This window comes from Ranitomeya variabilis, chromosome 3 (genome assembly GCF_051348905.1).
Source record: "Ranitomeya variabilis isolate aRanVar5 chromosome 3, aRanVar5.hap1, whole genome shotgun sequence".
NCBI lineage: Eukaryota > Metazoa > Chordata > Amphibia > Anura > Dendrobatidae > Ranitomeya > Ranitomeya variabilis.
In genome coordinates, this window is record NC_135234.1 from 409418322 (window position 1) to 409443302 (window position 24981).

The following is a 24981-nucleotide window of genomic DNA, read 5'->3' on the forward strand; positions in this document are numbered from 1 at the left end:
TATAATGTGTATGCAGCAGAGCTGTATGTGTGTATATATAATGTGTATACAGCAGAGCTGTATGTGTATATATAATGTGTATACAGCAGAGCTGTATGTGTATATATAATGTGTATACAGCAGAGCTGTATGTGTATATATAATATGTATGCAGCAGAGCTGTATGTGTATATATAATGTGTATACAGCTGAGCTGTATGTGTATATATAATGTGTATACAGCAGAGTTGTATGTGTGTATATATAATGTGTATGCAGCAGAGCTGTATGTGTGTATATATAATGTGTATACAGCAGAGCTGTATGTGTGTATATACAGTACAGACAAAGTTTGGACACACCTCATTTAAAGATTTTTCTGTATTTTCATGACTATGAAAATTGTACATTCACACTGAAGGCATCAAAACTATGAATTAACACGTGGAATTATATACTTAACAAAAAAGTGTGAAACAACTGAAAATATGTCTTATATTCTAGGTTCTTCAAAGTAGCCACCTTTTGCTTTGATGATTGCCGTGCACACTCTTGGCATTCTCTTGATGAGCTTCAAGAGGTAGTCACCGGGAATGGTCTTCCAACAATTTTGAAGGAGTTGCCAGAGATGCTTAGCACTTGTTGGCCCTTTTGCCTTCACTCTGTGGTCCAGCTCACCCCAAACCATCTCGATTGGGTTCAGGTCTGGTGACTGGCTCATGGGGCGTACCATATTCATATCCAATTGAGGACTCTCAATATTAGAGTTCAATTGATTCGCTCCTGAAAAGTCTACTGGATAGGTGCCCTATCCAAGGCAACCAGCCTAAATCACCAGCCTGATGACCGGTCAAATAACACCCCCAGCGCTTATATAAAAGAGCAATCCATAATAGGAAATCAGTAAGAAGAAAGAGGATATATTACCCAATACAACACGATTGCATGAACAATAACCACACTCAAAAGTCCCAGGGTGTAAGGCAGGACATGGCCCCACGCGTATCGCCCACGCAAGTGAGGCTTTGTCAGGGGAAGTAAAAAACATGTGACCAACCTGTGAATAAACATCCCAAGATCCCATGTCTAATAGCCTACAGATGCAGGCCGGTGTGATCAATCCTGAAAGCGGACGCCAGATGGAAAGCCGCAGCTGCCATAGATGTCGAAGGGGGAAGTGCGCAGGCGCAAACTGGAACACAGCCGCGGTTGCTGTGGAAGCCAAAAGGAGAGGTGCGCAGACGCGGGCTGGAGCGCAGACAGAACAGCCACGCATGCGCACTATAGTAACAGGGCACAAAGCCCCATTCCACATAACCACATAAGGAATTGCACGGCCAGTGTAAGTATATAGAAAGGATATAAAGAAAATATGCGCACGCGTGGACTTGAGACATGGATCAAACCACCGTGCCTGCGCAAAATAAGCCACAACCGCCCATAGCACAATCTCTCCACTACATACTCAAGGCCCATCAGGCAGTTCCATACATTCGTCCCCGGGGACTAACACTCCTACCATATCAGACAACCATACATACATAGAAACATTAATTATTATAGACAAGTACCGAATATTACATGCCCATATATATAATTAAACATACTTTATATATTGACTTAGTTATAATAAAATTATTAAATATTTATAAAGACCACCCCATATATTAGGGGTCCAAATACCATTAAGGGGTCCAATACCATTAAACCACAGTCAATGGCATTATCCATGATCCCCCCTCACTTCATCATTTGCGCCCCCTAACTTCATCATTTGCAATCTCCCGCCCCCTCACTTTATCATTTGCAGTCCCTCGCCCACCTCACTTCACTTGCATTCCCTCATCCTCCCTAACTTCATCATTTGCAGTGCCCTGTTCCCCCTCACTACATCATTTGTAGTACCTTGTTCCACCTCCCACTTCATCTTTGGCAGTGCCCCATTTCCTCCTCACTTCATCATTTGCAGTGCCTTGTTCCCCCCTCACTTCATTATTGGCAGTCCCCTACCCCCTCACTTCATCATTCGCAGTCCCCCGTTTGTCCCCCTCACTTCATCATTTGCAGAGCCTTGTTTCCTCCCACTTGATCATTTGCAGTGCCCCATCCCCCCTCACGTCATTATTTGAATTGCCTCATTCCCCCTCACTTCATCATTTGCAGTACCCCGTTCACCCCCTCACTTGCAGTCCCTCTCCCCCCACTTTATCCTTTGCAGTGCTCCGTCCCCCCCTCACTTCATCATTTGCAGTGCCCTGTTCTACTCCTCACTTCAGCATTTGCAGTCCCTATCCCCTCCACTTCATCATTTGCAGTGCCCCATTCCCCCCTCACTTCATTATTTACAGTGTTCTGTTCCCCCTTCACTTCCTCATTTTCAGTCCCCCTCCCCCACATCATCCTTTGCAGTCCCCTCTCCCACTTCATCTTTTGCAGTCCCCTGCCCCCTCTCTTCATCATTTGCAGTACTCCATTCCCTCCCCTCACTTCATCATTTGCAGTGCCCAGTTCCCCCTTCACTTCATCATTTGCAGTACACCGCCCCCCTCACTTCATCATTTGCAGTCCCCCTCCCCCACTTCATCCTTTGCAGTGCCTTGTCCCACCTCACTCCCTCCTCACTTTATAATTTGCAGTTCTCCCCTCACTTCATCATTTGCAGTGTCTTGTTTCCCCCACACTTCATCATTTGCTGTCCCCCACCCCCCTCACTTCATCAGTTGCAATCCCCGCCCCCCTCACTTCATCATTTACAGCCCGGCGTATGATCGCGATGGCGTGATCGCATATAGGCCAGCACTGACCAAATGTTCAGAAAAGGCGGAGGGAGCTGTAGCCGCACAGCCGTTCAGGTTTAATGGCCGTGGAGCTTCGGGAAAGCTCCCAGTGCTGAGGTGTGCGCCGTGCCACACAACACTTTTACACTTTTTTTTTTGCCTTCCTCTGGATCAACATGTTAGGGCATGCTAGGCTATGGGTTGAACTAGATGGACTTAAAGTCTTCCTTCAACCTTAATAACTATGTCACTATGTCAGGTGTGTCGCCTGTCCCAATGTTGAAAGATGTACCTCTTTTGTGGATTCTAGTGGTACCAAGGTGTATGATATCAAACAGAATATATCGTGTGTCTCTAGGTACGTAATTTATTATGCTACATGCCTATGTGGGCTAATTTATATTGGGCTGATGACACGTCAGCTCAAAGTTCGTATCAGAGAACACGTCCTTGGGATACAGGCGGCTGCCTCGTGCACGGACTCATCCACCCTCAAGACACTGCCACGGCACTTTAGGGAATTTCATCATTGTGATGCCTCCGGACTTAAGGTCCGGGGGATTGATCTTCTAAACATCAATATTAGGGGGGTAATCTCAGTAAACGTTTGGCCCAAGCAGAGACTAGATGGATCTGGACTCTTCAGACCATTAGTCCTAATGGGCTCAACAAAAATATCTCCTTCGTTCCTTTTCTGTGATTGGGTTCCCTGTGCACCCCTGATTACGCATCCTATGGTAGGTTTTTCATGATTTTAATCTTTTAATTTTTTGTCAATATGTAGATACATTATCGCATGGAAGATGCGTCCGTATGATGGAGCCTTGTTTTGGGATAAACTATTGATTGGATCAACATGTCTCTTCTATCAATATTGAGCCCACACAGGAAATCCTTTCTGCTACTGGTTGTTTATGGACTATTTATGGACTCATATATATTAGTATTGTTGCTGTATTGTTATTAGTTTGTTGTTTTTATTGTTATTCATCTCTGTATCTGTGTTTTTGTATATTATTCCCATACCTGTCTCCATGTCCTTGTGTAGTACACGTAGTTTCATCCCCTATTTCTTCTTATATTGCGCGGCCGTAGTTGGGTTGTTTTGCCCTTTCTTATTCCCAATTGTAATATGGCCGCGGCTGTTCTGCGCATGCGCGCTGACCGGTGGGAGGCTGCGGCCCGGCGTTTCCATGGCTATGCGGTGAGTGATCACGTGGGGCCCCACGTGTTTCCTCCTGACTGGCGGTGTGAACGCTGTGCTCGGCCACATCGGCGGCGGGCGGCGCGTCTTTGGGGAATACACCGGGCATTTCCGGTATGTAGGTATAAATGGTGACACTGATAACATCTTTCACGCCCCCTGAGGAAGGAGCATTGAGCTCCGAAACGCGCGTCGGGTGTACTCCTGGCTCCTAAGCTGTGACAATATCAGGTATTTACACTTTATATAGCTGGCTATACTGTTGTGTATATCTGGCCATAGGCCCCCAATATACCGCAGTATGGATATTGTTGCAGCTATGTGGCCTTGAGTCTGTGGGCATATATACCGCCATCTAGTGCGTACCCAGTGCCCTCTGTTGTCCAATTGTCTTTTCTTAGTTTTACATGTGTTATATTTGTGCATTAAGAAAGTTATATATTTTATGGGACTTTCGACTGCAAGTTTGTGAGGGTTATATACTGTATAGTTGGCAGTTTTTTCCTGACTACAGTCCTGATATACATGCATTGAGGCACCTTAGTGATGTGTGCAATAGTCAGCGATTCTTATAGGAATCTTTGCATGAATATGTCTATAACGATCTCATTTCATAATGTGTATACAGCAGAGCTGTGTGTGTATATATAATGTGTATGCAGCAGAGCTGTGTGTGTATATATAATGTGTATGCAGCAGAGCTGTATGTGTATGTATATATAATGTGTATGCAGCAGAGCTGTGTGTGTATATATAATGTGTATGCAGCAGAGCTGTGTGTGTATATAATGTGTATGCAGCAGAGCTGTATGTGTATGTATATATAATGTGTATGCAGCAGAGCTGTGTGTGTATATATGGTGTGTATATATAATGTGTATGCAGCAGAGCTGTATGTGTATATATAATGTGTATGCAGCAGAGCTGTATGTGTGTATATATAATGTGTATACAGCAGAGCTGTATGTGTGTATATATAATGTGTATACAGCAGAGCTGTATGTGTATATATAATGTGTATACAGCAGAGCTGTGTGTGTATATATAATGTGTATGCAGCAGAGCTGTGTGTGTATATATAATGTGTATGCAGCAGAGCTGTATGTGTATGTATATATAATGTGTATGCAGCAGAGCTGTGTGTGTATATATAGTGTATATATAATGTGTATGCAGCAGAGCTGTATGTGTATATATAATGTGTATACAGCAGAGCTGTATGTGTATATATAATGTGTATACAGCAGAGCTGTATGTGTATATATAATGTGTATACAGCAGAGCTGTATGTGTATATATAATGTGTATACAGCAGAGCTGTATGTGTATATATAATGTGCATGTAGCAGAGCTGTGTGTGTATATAATGTGTATGCAGCAGAGCTGTATGTGTATATGTAATGTGTATGCAGCAGAGCTGTGTGTGTATATATAGTGCGTATATATAATGTGTATGCAGCAGAGCTGTATGTGTATATATAATGTGTATGCAGCAGAGCTTTATGTGTGTATATATAATGTGTATGCAGCAGAGCTGTATGTGTATATATAATGTGTATGCAGCAGAGCTGTATGTGTGTATATATAATGTGTATACAGCAGAGCTGTATGTGTATATATAATGTGTATACAGCAGAGCTGTATGTGTATATATAATGTGTATACAGCAGAGCTGTATGTGTATATATAATATGTATGCAGCAGAGCTGTATGTGTATATATAATGTGTATACAGCTGAGCTGTATGTGTATATATAATGTGTATACAGCAGAGTTGTATGTGTGTATATATAATGTGTATGCAGCAGAGCTGTATGTGTGTATATATAATGTGTATACAGCAGAGCTGTATGTGTGTATATACAGTACAGACAAAGTTTGGACACACCTCATTTAAAGATTTTTCTGTATTTTCATGACTATGAAAATTGTACATTCACACTGAAGGCATCAAAACTATGAATTAACACGTGGAATTATATACTTAACAAAAAAGTGTGAAACAACTGAAAATATGTCTTATATTCTAGGTTCTTCAAAGTAGCCACCTTTTGCTTTGATGATTGCCGTGCACACTCTTGGCATTCTCTTGATGAGCTTCAAGAGGTAGTCACCGGGAATGGTCTTCCAACAATTTTGAAGGAGTTGCCAGAGATGCTTAGCACTTGTTGGCCCTTTTGCCTTCACTCTGTGGTCCAGCTCACCCCAAACCATCTCGATTGGGTTCAGGTCTGGTGACTGGCTCATGGGGCGTACCATATTCATATCCAATTGAGGACTCTCAATATTAGAGTTCAATTGATTCGCTCCTGAAAAGTCTACTGGATAGGTGCCCTATCCAAGGCAACCAGCCTAAATCACCAGCCTGATGACCGGTCAAATAACACCCCCAGCGCTTATATAAAAGAGCAATCCATAATAGGAAATCAGTAAGAAGAAAGAGGATATATTACCCAATACAACACGATTGCATGAACAATAACCACACTCAAAAGTCCCAGGGTGTAAGGCAGGACATGGCCCCACGCGTATCGCCCACGCAAGTGAGGCTTTGTCAGGGGAAGTAAAAAACATGTGACCAACCTGTGAATAAACATCCCAAGATCCCATGTCTAATAGCCTACAGATGCAGGCCGGTGTGATCAATCCTGAAAGCGGACGCCAGATGGAAAGCCGCAGCTGCCATAGATGTCGAAGGGGGAAGTGCGCAGGCGCAAACTGGAACACAGCCGCGGTTGCTGTGGAAGCCAAAAGGAGAGGTGCGCAGACGCGGGCTGGAGCGCAGACAGAACAGCCACGCATGCGCACTATAGTAACAGGGCACAAAGCCCCATTCCACATAACCACATAAGGAATTGCACGGCCAGTGTAAGTATATAGAAAGGATATAAAGAAAATATGCGCACGCGTGGACTTGAGACATGGATCAAACCACCGTGCCTGCGCAAAATAAGCCACAACCGCCCATAGCACAATCTCTCCACTACATACTCAAGGCCCATCAGGCAGTTCCATACATTCGTCCCCGGGGACTAACACTCCTACCATATCAGACAACCATACATACATAGAAACATTAATTATTATAGACAAGTACCGAATATTACATGCCCATATATATAATTAAACATACTTTATATATTGACTTAGTTATAATAAAATTATTAAATATTTATAAAGACCACCCCATATATTAGGGGTCCAAATACCATTAAGGGGTCCAATACCATTAAACCACAGTCAATGGCATTATCCATGATCCCCCCTCACTTCATCATTTGCGCCCCCTAACTTCATCATTTGCAATCTCCCGCCCCCTCACTTTATCATTTGCAGTCCCTCGCCCACCTCACTTCACTTGCATTCCCTCATCCTCCCTAACTTCATCATTTGCAGTGCCCTGTTCCCCCTCACTACATCATTTGTAGTACCTTGTTCCACCTCCCACTTCATCTTTGGCAGTGCCCCATTTCCTCCTCACTTCATCATTTGCAGTGCCTTGTTCCCCCCTCACTTCATTATTGGCAGTCCCCTACCCCCTCACTTCATCATTCGCAGTCCCCCGTTTGTCCCCCTCACTTCATCATTTGCAGAGCCTTGTTTCCTCCCACTTGATCATTTGCAGTGCCCCATCCCCCCTCACGTCATTATTTGAATTGCCTCATTCCCCCTCACTTCATCATTTGCAGTACCCCGTTCACCCCCTCACTTGCAGTCCCTCTCCCCCCACTTTATCCTTTGCAGTGCTCCGTCCCCCCCTCACTTCATCATTTGCAGTGCCCTGTTCTACTCCTCACTTCAGCATTTGCAGTCCCTATCCCCTCCACTTCATCATTTGCAGTGCCCCATTCCCCCCTCACTTCATTATTTACAGTGTTCTGTTCCCCCTTCACTTCCTCATTTTCAGTCCCCCTCCCCCACATCATCCTTTGCAGTCCCCTCTCCCACTTCATCTTTTGCAGTCCCCTGCCCCCTCTCTTCATCATTTGCAGTACTCCATTCCCTCCCCTCACTTCATCATTTGCAGTGCCCAGTTCCCCCTTCACTTCATCATTTGCAGTACACCGCCCCCCTCACTTCATCATTTGCAGTCCCCCTCCCCCACTTCATCCTTTGCAGTGCCTTGTCCCACCTCACTCCCTCCTCACTTTATAATTTGCAGTTCTCCCCTCACTTCATCATTTGCAGTGTCTTGTTTCCCCCACACTTCATCATTTGCTGTCCCCCACCCCCCTCACTTCATCAGTTGCAATCCCCGCCCCCCTCACTTCATCATTTACAGCCCGGCGTATGATCGCGATGGCGTGATCGCATATAGGCCAGCACTGACCAAATGTTCAGAAAAGGCGGAGGGAGCTGTAGCCGCACAGCCGTTCAGGTTTAATGGCCGTGGAGCTTCGGGAAAGCTCCCAGTGCTGAGGTGTGCGCCGTGCCACACAACACTTTTACACCCTGGGACTCGGTGAACAGAAGCATAAGAAGGAGGGTCCGGACCCAGTCTGAGCCTCCCTCTGTACTTCTGCACACTGGGGCCCATATGTAAGCAGGGACAGGGATGCAGTAAGGCTACTTTCACACTAGCGTCGGGCTCGGCCGCACAACAGGGGCAGCGGATGCATTTTTCCAGCGCAATCGCTGCCCCATTGTGAGGTGCGGGGAGGTGGGGGCGGAGTTCCGGCCACGCATGCGCGGTCGGAAAAAGCGGACCGTCGGGAGCAAAAAACGTTACATGTAACGTTTTTTGCTCCCGGCGGACCGCCACAACACGGCGCAACCGTCTCGCGACGGTTGCGACGTGTGGCAATCCGTCGCAATGCGTCGCTAATGTTAGTCAATGGAGAAAAAACGCATCCTGCAAGCACTTTTGCAGGATGCGTTTTTTCTGCAAAACGACGCCTTGTGACGGATTGCAGTTAACGCTAGTGTGAAAGTAGCCTAACGCAGGAAATGCAGAGCAAGGATTAACAACAGTGCGGTTTAATTTATAACAATACTGAACTCCTTGCAGGGAGGTAAACGGTTAATTAACAGTAAAATTATGGAATAACACAGCAGTCCTATTATTCAACTTCACTTATTGTGACATTTCTGCTTGCATTCAGTCTGATGATAGTTTAAATACTGACATTGGCCAGCACTGCGTCTTCAGGCGTAACCTGCCAACACTCGATCTAGCTTGTAGCGGCAACTGGCGGTCACCGGTTTTGCCCGTTGAGCCCCTAGTCCATTAATCTGTAAAGCCGGCGTGGGAAGTGTCGTAGAAGTCTCTATTCAATGCATGCTCCGTAGCACATCCGTCGGTGAGGGGGAATACACCTCACAATCCTGCACCTGGCACTCGCTTCTCAATGCGAGCACCGCACACTGCTCCATTGAGCACCCGTCGCTCTGCGCGCTCACTGACTCTCAGAGACCCTCAGGTAACGTCTGCCGGGTCTCAGCTCCGTGCCTCCTTTCGCTCTGCAGCGCATGGAACACCTCCCTCTCTTCCCTCTGCCAGCTGGAAACTCCTTTCCTGTTCTTCCTGCTCCCCCCCCCCCCCCCGGTGTCACCACGCCCCCTCTCACTAGGTCATGGGTCCTGTCCGGTTCCCCAATCTTTCCCCCCTGGCAACACTGGACGCAGCCTCAACAGTTCTGGACCCGGCATTGCACAAGTACCCGCAGCCTGGTCTTCCTCCTTACACATACAGCAGTAAGGTCAGTAATGCCCTGATGACAGCCCTGTATGTAATTAAAGTAATTGAGAACAGCATCCAATCCAGGTGTAAAAATTCAAAAGAGCTTTATTTCGCCATGTAGAGCATATTCAAAGGGCTGGCTTATGTAGTGTGGAAGCACAATCTGCACCAATCACAACACAAGCCCAGCCTATATGTTTGTAGGCTGGCTTGTCGTGATTGGTGCAGATTGTGCTTCCACACTGTCATGATCCAGTTCGGGGTTTGTTTTCTGCTATGCTCTCTTTGGACTGGTCATGCGGGGGTTAATCCCCTCTGCCTCATTTTGGAGCTGGCTTGGCTTTTTAAGTCCTCTCCAGTCTGCTGGCCAGCTTCAGTGATAGTTCATGCTTCCAGGCTAGAGCAGCTGACCGGTATAAACTGTTGATCCTTCTGCCTCTGACTTCCCATATTTGTGTGAGAACCGTTCCCTATCCCTGACGTAGTGTTTGGTGGTTTCCTTACAGTGTATGACTCGGCCTGATCTCTTAACCCTGCTTCTTGCTTTCCGACTCTACCTTATTCCCTGACCGGCTTTGACATCTGGCTTGTACCCCGACTTCGTCTTATGTCTCAAGTTTTGGATACCGTGCTCTCGTTTGGCTCTGACTTCTGGCTTGTCTCTGACTTCGTGCATGTTGTGACCTCTGGTACCTCTGCTCCTGACAGTTTCTGACTCTGCTCGTCTGATCACTCTTTTGTTACCTGTGACACCTGTGAGGCTGCTCAGTGTTGCTACGTTGTTAGTGTGCAACCTCTTTTCCCTCACCAGCACCCCCTGGTGGAGGTTGCACTAAACTGCACTGCCACTGCATCACTCACACTACATAAGACAGCCCTTTGAGAGGTCAGTTGTACTTGATAAAGACCTGCTGCAGGTTCAAATGTATGCTCTACATGGCAAATTCAAGCTCTTTTGAATTTCTACATCTGGATTGGACGCTGTTCTCAATTACTTTGATTGCTGCCACATTTCCAAGTGGGTTCTTTGGATCAAGAGCGGGCGTCCACTTTGTGAGTGCTATTGGAGCGCCTGCTAGGACCGTAGGGTACTCGGTACTGGGTCTACACAGTTCTTAAATGGAAAGTCACGGCGGCAGTGACTAGGTCCGTGGCCCTGGGTGTCCAATTAAAGGGGATAAAGTGTAGTGTCAAATAAAGTCTAACGTAGTAATCTTTGTGACGCCACCTGTGGTACTCGGCCAGGGATGGCCGATGCTGCTTAAAGAGATCCGATGGGGCCTATGGTGATGCAGCTTAGATGGTTTTGCTCCCCACAGGTGGAGCGGAGGCCCCAGGGCTACTAGGACAGTCTATGAGGGGTTGTAGATGTTGGGGTGCAGGAAATAATTGGAGGACACGGGATTTGCAGTCTCTTTACCTTTTACTGGTGAAATTGCAGTCCAGGGCACAGGTTATAGGTGATCTTTGAAATCCGGGCATCCTGAAAGCGGTTTGAAATCCCCCTCGCCAGGTGGGGTTGGAAGCCTTCCGTTCTGCGCTGAATTCTAGGTTCTTGATGCTTTAGCTTTCCTCAAGTCCCGCTCTCAATCTGTCCCTCAGGTGGAACACTACCCGCATGGCAGGTAGCTCAAGCCTTTTTACAGGTGTCCCTCTCTCGTGGTGACTCCGGGCTTTAATCTGCTGCTGTGCCTTCGGGTGTCAGTCGTGGCCAGGAGACCTGCAATCTCCTGCCCTCTGGTTTCTGCTGTTGGGCATACAGTTCCCACACAACCTCGGACTCTGGTGTCCGGTTTCTTGCACTCAATCCTGGGAGTGAGCTCAATCGCAGCTCTCTGTTTCTCTCCCACTTGCTCCTTCACTGTCTCACACAGACTGCCCGTAACACCTCCAGACCAGAACTTATAGGGTAGCTACCCTGAAACCGGGTCTAGAGCTCCCCCTTCTGACCTGATGTCAGGTTAGTGTTGTATGTATGTGTTACCTGCTAAGGGGATTCCTTCTCACTTCCAGGCATGGCATCACCCTCCCCGATAGGCAGGCAATTCCACTGTGACAACCAGATTCCTGGGGTCTCACATTGTCATCCTTCCCTTTGTATGTGTCAGCCCTGTGTGTATGGTGACAGAGTCACTGGTGAAGCGATAGAAGGGAGATACGTGTCACTGCGCAAGATGGCATTAGTGATTTAAAACCAGAGTAGTCTCCTCCAGCACACTACGTGTTGAGAGAATTAAATGAGAGTTATGGGCTGGTTTTAGTGGACCTCCATAGAGCGGCTGGGAGGGGGTCCACTGTATCTCCACCTGCAGTGTCCTGACAGGATCTGTGTGATGTCGAGATCATATGATCAATCACATGATTGAGAAGTCACATGGTCTGGACTTAAATGGCTGGAATTAAAATCCTTTAATAATATCCCCTGTTCTGTAATAATGTTCCCAATCCTGTAATAATGTCCCTTGCCATGAAATAATGTCCCTCAGCCTGTAATAATGTCTCCTGACCTGTAATAATGTCCCCAAGCTTGTAATAATCTCTGTTGTTCTATAATAAAATCTCCAAGCTTATGATAATGTCCATTGTCCTGTAATAATATCCCTCAGCCTGGAATAATGTCCCCCATCTTGTAATAGTGCCCCCTGTCCTGTAATAATATCCCCAAGCTTGTAATAATCTCTCTCATCCTGTAATAATGGTCTTGAATCCTGTGTTAATGATCTCCAATCCTGTAATAGTGTCAGAACAGAAAAAAAGGGAAAAACCAGCTCACCTGTTAGGCATGTGTTGTGGGGAAGCACGGATATCGTGTACTCATCACGTGGACAATAGAGCAAAAAAGGAAGAATATCCAGCTTCCAAAAATTTCAGATTTATTGAGAATAAAATGCAAAGTCCAGTCAATTCATTCACATAATAGTGAGTAGCAGGCAAAATTCTGGACCCGTCGCTTCAGTTTTTCATCCTTTTCGTCCGTTTTTTTATCCGTTTTACGACGGATTACGACGGATCGCAAACGTGATTGGCTACTGAAAACCTGTGTTTCTACAGTCCATCTTTGACCGGTTGTAGAGCAAGTGGCGAAGGTGGAAGACGTGATGGCAAACATTCTGAAGATTTCTGTGGATTTCACTTTTGAGGCGAATCGTTTGAAAGCGATTGTTATGGAGAAGGAGCGAGAAAGACAGTGCATCATGCCTCTGCGCAGACGACGTTTTTGGATCCCCCCAATCACAGCACAGAGAATGTTTATTCAACATTATACATGGAGTTAAGAGGAAACCCCGAGAAGTTTTTCAACTACGTGTGTATTCAAACGGAGAACTTCGATTTTTTTTTGGTGGAACGGACTGGACATCTCATCCAAAGAAGTGACACATATTGCCGCTTCTCCATTTCACCGGCAGAGCGTCTGATGGTGACTCTTCAGTAAGCCATTTTTATTGTATCTCCTACTGTTAAAGGGAATGTGTCACCACTTTTTTGGGCTACCAGGTAAAAATACCATTCAATTCAGTGCCCCCTATGCATTAAACAAGTACTTCTGATATCCTCTGACTCCCCACGTATGATCCATAAATACCTTTTTTATTTCTCCAGCGCTGTATGGTAATATGGTTGGTCCGGGCCGATGGGCGGGGCTTAGTGTCCGTCTCTCCCCCCTCCTCGCTTGCTTCTACGCATTCCTTGTGTATTTCGGCAATTGCGTAGTTTTTGCAAATGCGCAGTATGCTTTGTCCAACAGTGGGCAAAGCAGAAAAGCTGTATTGCGCATGCGCCGGCATAGGCGATTGCTTTCTATGTACCGGAAGTATTTAGCTGCCATTTCTGTGTTCCGCGCCATAGAAAGCAATCGCGTATGCCGGTGCTTGCGCATGAGAATCACTTTCATCACTCCATTTTCAATTTAGACTCGGGATTTCAACCATATCGAGGATTGGGAAGCACACCTGCCGTGCATTGTGGGACTCTTTAGATGGCGACTTTATACCACATCCCACAAAGGAAAGTTGGCTGGATATTGCAGGAAAATTCCAACAAATTTGTCAATTTCCCAATTGCTTGGGTGCAGTGGACGGGAAATATATCTGCATCGTCAAACCTGCTCCATCTGGCTCAGAATATTTCAACTACAAGAAATATTTCTCCATTGTGCTCATGGCCATCGCAGACGCAGAATGCAAGTTTATACCAGTCGATATTGGGACCTATGGCCGCTCCAATGATTCCCAAGTTTTTAAAGTGTCTGCAATGGGGGGTCATCTCTATAGAAACACCTTCCAATTTCCACCCCCAAGACCACTGCCTGAAACCTCTAGGCCACCAATGCTATTTGTATGTGTTGGAGATGAAGCTTTCCAACTCTCGGAATACCTGCTGAAGGCATACTCAAGTAGTGGATTGACGCCAACTAAAAGAATTTTTAATTACCGCCTAACACGAGCACGAAGAATGGCGGAGTGCGCTTTTGGGATTCTAACATCCAAATGGCAAGTTCTGTTGACCGCTATAAACCTGAAGACTGACACTGTTGATGAGGTGGTGAAAGCTTGTGTGATCCTGCACAATTTTGTAATATGCAAGGAACAGATTGCCATTGATGACCACTTTGAAGAAACCACCTTGAATGATTATCATAACATTACTTTTAGAAGTTCTGTGTCAGTTTCCAGAATGAGGGACAAATTTGCTGAATACTTTATTTCACCTCAAGGAAGAGTACACTGGCAGGATGAGATAGTTTGAAAAATTTGTCTTGGACCTTGTTACCCAAAGTATTGGGCCTTGTTTTACCCAAAGTATTGTACCTGGTTGGGTTTTACCCAAAGTATTGTACCTAGTTGGGTTTTAACCAAATTATTGTACCTGTTTTACCCAAAGTATTGTACCTGGTTGGGTGTTACCCAAAGTATTGTACCTGTTTTGCCCAAAGTATTTTACCTTTACCAATACTTTTGTTGAGGAGGTTAAATCCTGCAGTCATTTGCTCTGACAACAGTTTGAGGCAGTTCTGGAAGGCTGCATTCAGATGGAGGAACTCGGGCCGCTCTTTTCCTGACTCCTCTGGCGCTGCTGCCCAGAACCGACAGGTGTTGTAGAGGTGGCACCAGTGTCAGAGGGGTGGGGTAAAGGAAAAGCTATATCCTCACCAGCAGCTTCATGTAACGAAGTCTGCCATGATGCTCTAGCACTGGTGGATGGGATCGAGGGACCAGATGTGATGGAAGGCTGGGAAGGTATAGATGGGTTGGATCTGTCAAAGTGGCCCGTGGTGGCGGACTCCTGTGGGATCTCTTCAGAAGGGTTCAACTGCAGGCTCCCGAGTGCTGCAGACGGTGCTGTGGAACAAAGGAAGAAAAATTTATATATTGTTATTGCTTGGCCTTGGCTGAAACAGAAAAAAAAGTTACACATGTAAACATTTTTACTTAGTAAATGGGGTGGGGAATATTTACATTCTGCTCACCATCGTCGACTAGAGGAACGACAGGGCTCTTGCATACTTGTAGTCCATAAAAATCAAATCCCATTGAAGCTTGTAACACGCGAAACGGCCGTAGTCTATTAACCTAACCAGCTTGCTCTGCATCTATCCTGCCCTCTATAACCATGTCCACAGCACATTGTTGACATAAAGGACAAAGGTTTTTTTATCGGAAGATTTGTGCGGTGCTGCTACTTTCTTTCCTATTTGGATTCTTGCATACTTATATATAATATGAAAAAAACTTTTTGTTTCTCCAAATTTTGTCCAAATTTGGACCTGGAGGAATACACATGTGGTGTCGAAACATGTCGTCCATAAGGGATTGAATGTATGCAATATTGTAACTGAAAAAATCTGGAACTTTTTAATGGATAAATAAAAGGTATATTTTACTCTACCATTGGACTGATCGCTGGAGAAACAAAAAGTTTTTTCTTTACATGTGGATTTGTGTGTGTGGATTTGTCCCAATCCATTTTCCGTGCAAACTGTAACCACAGGTTGGATGTTTTCCTGTTTCTTCAAAGCGGTAAGCTGGCTTTACCAAAAACGTATATATATATACACTCACCGGCCACTTTATTAGGTACACCATGCTAGTAACAGGTTGGACCCCCTTTTGCCTTCAGAACTGCCTCAATTCTTCGTGGCATAGATTCAACAAGGTGCTGGAAGCATTCCTCAGAGATTTTGGTCCATATTGACATGATGGCATCACACAGTTGCCGCAGATTTGTCGGCTGCACATCCCAAAGATGCTCCATACAAGGCAGGATGGATCCATGCTTTCATGTTGTTTACGCCAAATTCTGACCCTACCATCCGAATGTCGCAGCAGAAATCGAGACTCATCAGACCAAGCAACGTTTTTCCAATCTTCTACTGTCCAATTTCGATGAGCTTGTACAAATTGTAGCCTCAGTTTCCTGTTCTTAGCTGAAAGGAGTGGTACCCGGTGTGGTCTTCTGCTGCTGTAGCCCATCTGCCTCAAAGTTCGACGCACTGTGCGTTCAGAGATGCTCTTAGGCCTACCTTGGTTGTAACGGGTGGCGATTTGAGTCACTGTTGCCTTTCTATCAGCTCGAACCAGTCTGCCCATTCTCCTCTGACCTCTGGCATCAACAAGGCATTTCCGCCCACAGAACTGCCGCTCACTGGATTTTTTTTCTTTTTCGGACCATTCTCTGTAAACCCTAGAGATGGTTGTGCGTGAAAATCCCAGTAGATCAGCAGTTTCTGAAATACTCAGACCAGCCCTTCTGGCACCAACAACCATGCCACGTTCAAAGGCACTCAAATCACCTTTCTTCCCCATACTGATGCTCGGTTTGAACTGCAGGAGATTGTCTTGACCATGTCTACATGCCTAAATGCAGTGAGTTGCCGCCATGTGATTGGCTGATTAGAAATTAAGTGTTAACAAGAAGTTGGACAGGTGTACCTAATAAAGTGGCCGGTGAGTGTATATATATATATATATATATATATACTAGATGGTGGCCCGATTCTAACGCATCGGGTATTCTAGAATATGCATGTCCACGTAGTATATAGCACAGCCCACGTAGTATATTGCCCATCCACGTAGTATATTGCCCATTGACGTAGTATATTGCCCAGTGACGTAGTATACAGCACAGAGCCACGTAGTATATTGCTAGTATATTGCCCAGTGACGTAGTATATTGCCCAGTGACGTAGTATATTGCTAGTATATTGCCCAGTGACGTAGTATATTGCCCAGTGACGTAGTATTCAGCACAGAGCCACGTAGTATATTGCCCAGCCACGTAGTATATAGCCCAGCCACGTAGTATATAGCCCAGCCATGTAGTATATTGCCCAGTGACGTAGTATATTGCCCAGTGACGCAGTATATTGCCCAGTGACATAGTATTCAGCACAGAGCCACGTAGTATATTGCCCAGTGACGTAGTATATTGCCAAGTGACGTAGTATATTGCACAGAGCCACGTAGTATATTGCACAGTGATGTAGTATACAGCACAGAGCCGCGTAGTATATTGCCCAGCCACATAGTATATTGCCCAGCCACGTATGTCACAGGTTAAAAAATAAAAAATAAACATACCTTCCGATCCGAGGGCCCCTTGTAGTTCTAACATACTCACCATACTTGTAGTTCTGTCGCCTGTCGTCTTCCGGTCCCAGCCTGCTCGCGCAGGGCCTGTGATGACGTCACGGTCACATGACCGTGACGTCATTGCAGGTCCTGCTCGCGCAGGCGCGCAAGGCCAGTGATTACGTCGCGGTCACATGACCGTGACGTCACTGCAGGTCCTTTCCGCGCAGGCGCTTAGGACTTGCGATGACGTCGCGGTCACATGACCGTGACGTCATGGCAGGTCCTTCTGCCAGACCATCCGTGCCAACGAAACGTGCCGGTTGCATCGCGAGGAGCGGGAAAGGCGGCGTAGGTGAATATATAATCATTTTTTATTTTTTTTATTATTTTTAACAGATGTTTTACTATTGGCGCTGCATAGGCTGCGTCAATAGTAAAAAACTTGGTCACACAGGGTTAATAGCAGCGGTAACGGAGTGCGTTACCCGCGGCATAACGCAGTCCGTTACCGCCGGCATTAACCCTGTGTGAGCGGTGAGCGGAGGGGTGTATGCGGGCGCCGGGCAGTGAGTGCGGGGAGTAAGGAGCGGCCATTTTCTTCCGGACTGTGCACGTTGCTGATTGGTCGCGGCAGCCATGACAGGCAGCTGGCGAGACCAATCAGCGAACGAATAACCGCGACAGACAGAAGGACAGACAGACGGAAGTGACCCTTAGACAATTATATAGTAGATATATTACGTGAACATCATCAAAAAGAAAAAAAAGTGCAAAACATTTATTTATCTCAGCGCTGACGACACGGTGGAGGGCTCCCAGAAGAAGACATGCTGCTGCTGGCCTGGTAGGCCGTGGCTGGCTGCTGGCCTGGTAGGCCGTGGCTGGCTGCTGGCCTGGTAGGCTGTGGCTGGCTGCTGGCTGCTGGGAGGCTGCGGCTGGCTGCTGGCATGCTGTGGCTATCAGGCTGTGGCTGGCGGGCTGCGGCTGGCTGCTGGCAGGCTGTGGCTGGCTGCTGGAAGGCAGTGGCAGGCTGGCCTGGGGCAGGTTTCAGCTCTGGTGGCAGCTTTCAGCTCTCGTGTTTTGCTTTCTTGCTGACTGGTAAATGGATGAGTGAAGCCCTACCTGGCAGGCTTTATATCACTCTACTATTTGGGGGCTGGCCAATTGTATCTATACATGCACAGTTAAAAAAACGGAATCCGATGCCAGAGTCTGTCATGTGACGGTTCCGGCACTCATAGGCTTCCATTCTAGCAAGTGCCGGATGACACCGGATCCGGTGCTGTCCGGTTTTTCACCGGAGACAAAAAACCTTACTTTGTCCGTTTTTTCCCACTGCCAGACGAACAATTTTCAACAGATCTGGCTGACGGATGAAACGTGAGGCGTAAAAAATAAATAAAACCAATTCTTCACCTGCTGTTGATTTGTTCATTCTGCTTCCCAAAGAACGCAGTAAGGCTCAGCACATATTTATTCTGCACTCAACGATGAGCGCTTACGTTGGAGTTTCCTTGTCAATCTCTGAAATATCTTGTAGAAAAATAAAGAAACGTTTTGGTCCTACAATGACCTTCATCAGCCAGACTGATTGCAGTGTGCACAGGGTTACCGAAATGTTTCTTAATTTTATTTTGTGCAGGCAATCCAAAAATAATCTGCTTACAACATTTACCTGAGTGTCAAGTTTTCTACAAGATTTACATGGGATAGGATCATACTTGGGCAACATCCACAGGAGTGCCGTAATTACTCTGAAATATGTGATTAAGAGGGAACTGCCAGGGGAAGATTCCCTATAGTGAGGCAGATGGAGGCACTGAGGACGCCGTAGGACCTGTGATCCAGCGGTGTTCGCCTTTTTATTAGAATGCGCAAAAGTGCAGTCGGCCACAGTTTTGTGCACCTCTGAAAAAATGACAACGCTGAATAGAGGCCAGACAGAGTTCAGAGTAACTCTGCTGCCTCATTGTAGTGAATGGATCCCTTGGGGGTTTCATCTGAATGACGTCACTCAGAAATTTAAAGGCAAACCCCAATGTAAGTGCTCAGCATAGAGCGCAGGATAAATGTGATCCGAAATGTTATGTAAAATGTTCCTTATAAAAGCTTCAACTCATTCCACAAAAAAACAAGCCCCCACTCAGGTCTGTCATCTGTTAATGGAAATATAGGGGCTTCCAGAGCCCACCTAATTTACGGGTACATGAGCTGTTCACAATGTACAGTCACTACCATGGCAGTTTGCAATTTTCAGTCCACATCATCCACTGCTGCTTGTTTCTGGAAAACACCCATGGAGTCAAAATTGTCACTACTCCTGTAGATAAATTCCCAAAGGGGTATAGTTTCCAAAATGGGGTCACTTGGGAGGGGATTCTGCTCTTCTAGCACTTATGGGCTCTGTATATGGAGTCTACAAACTATTATAGAAAATTCTGCACTCCAGAATGCCTCCTGTATAACAGTACTGCTTAGCCATATGGCAAGATGGATTGCAGTTTCCCAAGGGGAACACTTAGGTTGAGTAGACTCGGAGAGAAACACAGATGTCCTCCAAACACCAAAGAAGAAGATAGCCGACTGCTACAGCTCCAAGCCTCAACAGGGAAATTGAAATATCACCAGGAACTCCCAGCAGCAATTTGGGGAGTTATAAACATCTGGGTCCAGGTGTGTCCATTAGAGTAGAAGGAAGGTTGCCACTGGGTCCTAGAGTCAGAAGGACCAAGAAGAAGTCTGCAAACTGCTGAGACCTTCTGCAGTCAGATGCATTGCAACAGTCTTCAGTCTCTGACAAAACACCAGTGACAATATCCTTGTGAAAATAAAAATTTAGGGCTAAAATAATATTTTTGTGGGAAAAATTTGATTTTTTTTTTCATGACTCTACATTATAAACTTCTGTGAAGCAGCTGGGAGTTGAATGTGCTCACCACACATCGTTTTCACTGTTTAGGCACATCTGGGGCTCTCGAAATGAGACATGACACCGGCAGACCATTCCATCAAAGTCTGCATTCCAAAACGTCACTCCTTTTCTGAGCCCCACCGTGAGCCCAAACAGTAGTTTACCCCCACATGTGGGGTATTGGCATACTCAGGAGAAATTGTACAACAAATTGTATGGTGCAATTTCTCCTGTTACCCTTGTGAAAAAAAAATTGGGGCTAAAAACTTTTTTGTGAGGAAAATGTGAATTTGTTCATTTTCACAGCTCAACGTTATAAACATCTGTGAAACACCTGGGGTTGAAGATGCTCACCACACATCTAAATACATTCCTTGAGGGGATAAAATATAAGAAAAAGTTCATCAAATCACCCTTGAATTGTCCACAGCAGGTTCAGTTAGCCACGAAGGTGCAGGGAATGCAAAATGAATCCATGATTATCCAGCACAACTTCTTGATTTAAAAAAAAAAAATTCTTTATTCAATTCCTCTTAAAAAACATTCTTAGAGATCAAGACAGAAAAGGATAGCTAGTCCCACATGAGCATAAAACGTTTCTACCCATGTATGGGTCTTAATCATAATGAATAAAAAACAAAACTCCTGACTTGATATCCTGCTCAGGAGAGGAAATTACATTTGTGAAACAGCTGATGAGTAATCAATGTTGGAATACATACCAATCAACAAGGTGCACCACACACACAGGAAACCACACCCCTTCAGATAGGGCTTTAGTAAAAAAAAAAAAAAAACACATGCAGATCAAAACTACAGAGCAACATCTTAAAGATTATTTCTATGTATCAAAAATTAAATAATGAGAAAAAACTAATAAAAATAACTTAAGTCTGTTTTCTGGTTCAAACCTAAGAGAGATCTGATATTTAAATGCAGAATCCAGCGTGCTTTTTTATGCAATTCATGCACTATGCCCCCTCCTCGGTGACTCATATTTATTTTTTCGATTGCAACACCAGACAGACTGTGTGCGTTGTGTGGTTTTATGCATCATCAATGTGTTCTGTTAACCGTTTGCGCAGTGTTCTGGTGGTGCACCTAACATGGATTCATTCCTTGAGAGGACTAGTTTCCAAAATGGGGTCATATGTTGGGGGGTTTCCACTGTTTAGGTACTTCAAGGGCTCTCCAAACGGGACATGACATCCACTATTGATTCTAGCAAATTTTACGTTCATAAAGTCAAATAATGCTCCTCCCTTCCGAGCCTTGCTGTGCGCCCAAACAGTAGTTTTATTCCACATATGAGGTATCAGCATACTCAGGAGTAATTGCACAACAAATTGTAGTTTATTTTCATGGCTCAATGTTATAAACTGTGAAGCACCTGGGGGTTCAATGTGCTCACCATACATCTAGATAAATTCTCTGAGGGGTCTAGTTTCCAAAATGGTGTCACTTGTAGGAGATTTTCACTGTTTGGCCGAGGTCACACTACCGTAGAATAGGGACGACTGCTATACGAGAAAACATGGTATAGCACAAGGACCAGTGTTAATCTATGGGGCAGTTCACAACACCGTATTTTTTTCAGGCATATTGTACATGCGTGTAAAATCACAGCATGCTGTGACTACGCGTATATCGTCCAAAACTTGCCAATGCAAGCCTACGGGTGTGAGAAAAATTCGGACACCACACAGACCATCCGTCTAATTTGTGACAAATGCGCACACGATTTCCTCATTTCAGCCCATTGAGCCATTACATTCAGTGGGGAAAAGCAGTGAGAAATGTAAAGCCATACACATGTCATACAGATCTCATACGGATACATAGGTGCAAGAAAATTGCATCATCGCATTGCAAACGCGATACACATGGAAGACCTTACGGAGAACACTTGTGCGACTCGGACTGATTTTTCATACCTTAAGTGTGACTCCAGCCTTTAGTCACATCACTAGCTCTCCAAACATGACATGGTGTTCACTAATTCCAGCAAATATTGTATTCAAAAAGCCAAAGTGGTGCTTCTTCCCTTCCAAGCTCTGCTGTGCGCCCAAACAGTGTTTTTTCCCCACATATCGGGTATGGGCATGCTCAGGAGAAATTGCACAACAAATTTTCTGGTCCATTTTTTATTGTTACCCTTGCAAAAACAAAAACATTTGAGTCTAAAATACATTTTTTGCAAAAAAAAAAGTTAAATGTTCATTTTTTTTTCCACATTCCAATAATTCCTGTGAAGCACCTGAAGGGTTAATAAACTTCTTGACTGTGGTTTTCAGCACCTTGAGGGGAGCAGTTTTTAGAATGGTGTCACCTTTGGGTATTTTTTGCCATATAGAACCCTCAAAGTGACATCAAATGTGAGGTGTTCCCTAAAAAAAAATGGTTTTGTAGATTTTGTTGGAAAAATGAAAAATCGCTGGTCAACTTTTAACCCTTATAACTTCCTAACAAAAAATTGTTTAAAAAATTGTGCTGATGTAAAGTAGACATGTGGGAAATGTTATTTATTAACTATTTTGTGTGACATATCTCTCTGATTTAAGGGCATAAGAATTCAGCGTTTGAAAATTGTTAAATTTTCCACATTTTTGCCTAATTTCCATTTTTTCCACAAATAAGCGCAAGTCATATTGAAGACATTTTACCACTATTATGAAGTACTATAAGTCATGAAAGAACAGTCTCAGAATCAGTGGGATCCGTTGAAGCATTCCAGAGTTATTACCTCATAAATTGACTCTGGTGAAAACTGTAAAAATTGGCCTGGTCATTAATGTGCAAACCACCTTGTGGGGTAAAGGGGTTAAATAATTACAAAAATTGGTGTGGGGGCCCCTCTATTTTTGATAACCAGCCTTTCTGACATAAACCTCCGATCACAGCTGCATACTCACGTTATCATTTGACAGCGTGGGAACCACGGCTCTCTGACCAGCGGTAATGATTTTACTGCCGATGAGAGTCATGTGCTCCCGGTGTTCGGGGTGCTGAACCTGAACAATAACACAGACTTCCTGGTGCAGTAAACAAATAGCAATAGTGCATGAAACTAAGATAGGGTACTTAGTTAACATAATTTTGATGATAAAAAAAACGTAAAAGCCATCCCATTACGTCAAGGTGACCCTATTCGGGACGGTCCTAACCTCTAGTATTTAACCCCTTCATGACCCAGCCTATTTTGGCCTTAATGACCTTGCCGTTTTTTGCAATTCTGACCAGTGTCCCTTTATGAGGTAATAACTCAGAAACGCTTCAACGGATCCTAGCAATTCTGAGATTGTTTTTTCGTGACATATTGGGCTTCATGTTAGTGGTAAATTTAGGTCGATAATTTCTGAGTTTATTTGTGAAAAAAATGGAAATTTGGCAAAAATTTTGAAAATTTCGCAATTTTCACATTTTTAATTTTTATTCTGTTAAACCAGAGAGTTATGTGACACAAAATAGTTAATAAATAACATTTCCCACATGTCTACTTTACATCAGCACAATTTTGGAAACAAATTTTTTTTTTGCTAGGAAGTTATAAGGGTTAAAATTTGACCAGTGATTTCTCATTTTTACAACAAAATTTACAAAACCATTTTTTTTAGGGACCACCTCACATTTGAAGTCAGTTTGAGGGTTCTATATGGCTGAAAATACCCAAAAGTGACACCATTCTAAAAACTGCACCCCTCAAGGTGCTCAAAACCACATTCAAGAAGTTTATTAACCCTTCAGGTGTTTCACAGCAGCAGAAGCAACATGGAAGTAAAAAATTAACATTTAACTTTTTAGTCACAAAAATGATCTTTTAGCGAAAAATTTTTTATTTTCCCAAGGGTAAAAGGAGAAACTGGACAACTAACGTTGTTGTCCAATTTGTCCTGAGTACGCTGATACCTCATATGTGGGGGTAAACCACTGTTTGGGCGCACGGCAGGGCTCGGAAAGGAAGGAGCGCCATTTGACTTTTTCAATGAAAAATTGGCTCCAATCTTTAGCAGACACCATGTCGCGTTTGGAGAGACCCCGTGTGCCTAAACATTGGAGCTCCCCCACAAGTGACCCCATTTTGGAAACTAGACCCCTCAAGGAACTTATGTAGAAGCATAGTGAGCACTTTAATCCCCAGGTGCTTCACAAATTGATCCGTAAAAATTAAACAGTACTTTTTTTTTCACAAAAAAATTATTTTAGCCTCAATTTTTTCATTTTCACATGGGCAACAGGATAAAATGGATCCTAAAATTTGTTGGACAATTTCTCCTGAGTACACCAATACCTCACATGTGGGGGTAAACCACTGTTTGGGCACATAGTAAGGCTCGGAAGGGAAGGAGCGCCATTTGACTTTTTGAATGAAAAATTATCTCCATCGCTAGCAGACACCATGTCACGTTTGGAGAGCCCCTGTGTGCCTAAACATTGAAGTTCCCCCACAAGTGACCCCATTTTGGAAACTAGACCCCCAAGGAACTTACCTAGAAGCATAGTGAGCACTTTAAACCCTCAGGTGCTTCACAAATTGATCCATAAAAATTAAAAAGTACTTTTTTTTCACACAAAATTTCTTTTAGCCTCAATTTTTTCATTTTCACATGGGCAACAGGATAAAATGGATCCTAAAATTTGTTGGGCAATTTCTCCTGAGTACGCCGATACCTCATATGTGGGGGTAAACCACTGTTTGGGTGCACGGCAAGGCTCGGAAGGGAAGGCGTGCCATTTGACTTTTTGAATGGAAAATTAGCTCCAATCATTAGCAGACACCATGTCGCGTTTGGAGAGCCCCTGTGTGCCTAAACATTGCAGCTCCCTCACACGTGACCCCATTTTGGAAGCTAGACCTC

General features: G+C 44.7%; 1 protein-coding gene across 3 annotated transcripts in view; it reads left to right on the forward strand.

Moving 5' to 3' along the window:
- LOC143816179 (uncharacterized) overlaps positions 1-24981 on the forward strand; it is a 173110-nt gene that overhangs the window by 35570 nt on the left and 112559 nt on the right. The window contains exon 1 of one of the 3 annotated variants that reach the window (XM_077296256.1): positions 3200-3493. The exons of 1 other annotated variant lie outside the window; for it this stretch is intronic. The gene's annotated coding sequence lies outside the window, so the exon portion shown is untranslated. Of the gene's footprint in view, positions 1-3199; positions 3494-4108; positions 4192-24981 lie in introns of those variants that run through there. One more of the 3 variants, XM_077296257.1, reaches the window with a different exon arrangement.